Raw genomic sequence first — 1,610 nt, forward strand, 5'->3', positions numbered from 1 at the left:
CGCTCGGCCCCGGCCCCGCTACAGCCCCAACCCCGTACAGCCCCGGCCCCCGGTACAGCCCCGGTACAACCCAGCTACAGCCCCAATCCCGGTACAGCTCCGGTACAGCCTCGGTAGAGCATCTCCGGTAGTGCCCCTCCCCCGGGACAGCCCCACCCCCCCGGTTCGATATTCCCGGTACAGACTCATTGAGGTGCCCCAGCCCCCGCCACCGCGGGACACCGGGAGGCACAGAGGGGCTGCTCCCTCCTCCCTGAGTGTCCCCTCTGTCCCCAGCCCTGTCCCACCATGTCGGTCTCCAAGCTGCAGGACACGGACGAGGTTTTTGGTGAGTTCCTGGGGGGGCCCTGGGGCGCAGAACCCCCCGTGGGGTGCGGAGGGGGCAGTGGGTGGGGGGCCCCACCCCACCCCCACCTCTGTCCCCAGCCCTGTCCCACCATGTCGGTCTCCAAGCTGCAGGACACGGACGAGGTTTTTGGTGAGTTCCTGGGGGGGCCCTGGGGCGCAGAACCCCCCGTGGGGTGCGGAGGGTGCAGTGGGTGGGTGTCCCCACCCACCCTCAGTGTCCTCCTGTGTTGAGGGTGGGACCCCGAGCTGGGCTTGGGGACAATGTGTGCTTGGGGACACAGGGACGAGCATGGGAAGGGGGACGTGGGGACACGCACGGGGGTGCAGAGGTGACAAGGACATGGGGACACGTCCAGGGCACACAGGAATGGGAACACAGGCACAGGGGTGTGCGTGGGGTGACTGGGACCTGGGGACACAGCGGGGGACATGGCCCAGAGCCACCCCTCGGGCGGGGTTGGGGTACAGGGGTCAGAGCAGGGTGGGGATACTGGGGGGATCCCAGTGGGACCTGGGCAAAGTGTGTCCCTCCTGGGTGACAGGGACACTCCGTCCTCAGGGTCACCCCACTCTTCTGTCCCCATGCCAGGGCATCTCTTTGAACACTTCTCTCTGTCCCCCTGTCCCGCCCCACTGGGGTGCCCCATCCATGTCCCCAATGCTCCCCTCTCCCTGTCCCCCCTCCTGTCTCCCTGGGATCCCCCACCTGCCCTTTGACTCTCCTGCCCTGTCCCTGTCCCTACTGTCCCTCTGTCCCTGCTCTGTACCCTCTCCACCGGGCTGGCCTTCCCTGACCGTCTGTCCACTGCCTGTGATGCTTCCCTGTGCCCTTCTCCCTGCTCATCCCTCCCTCCATCTCCCATCCCTCCATCCATCTGTCCATCCATCCATCCATCCTTCCTATCCATCCTTCCATCCATCTCTCCCTTGTATCTCCTTGTTCCCACCTCTCCATTTGTCCATCTCTCTCCTCTTCCCTGTCCCTCCATCCATCCCTCCATCCATCCCCATCTCCCTCCTTGTCCATCCCTCTGTCCATCTCCACATCCCTGCTCTCTCCCCGTCCATCCCATCCCATCCCATCCCATCCCATCCCATCCCATCCCATCCCATCCCATCCCATCCCATCCCACCCCCTCCCACCCCATCCCATCCCATCCCATCCCATCCCATCCCTATCCCATCTCATCCAACCCCATCCTGTCCCATCCATCCCATCCCTATCCCATCCCTATCCCATCGCTATCACATCTCATCCAACC

The sequence above is a fragment of the Corvus brachyrhynchos genome, unplaced genomic scaffold, assembly GCF_000691975.1.
Source record: "Corvus brachyrhynchos isolate BGI_N302 unplaced genomic scaffold, ASM69197v1 scaffold47, whole genome shotgun sequence".
Taxonomy (NCBI): domain Eukaryota; kingdom Metazoa; phylum Chordata; class Aves; order Passeriformes; family Corvidae; genus Corvus; species Corvus brachyrhynchos.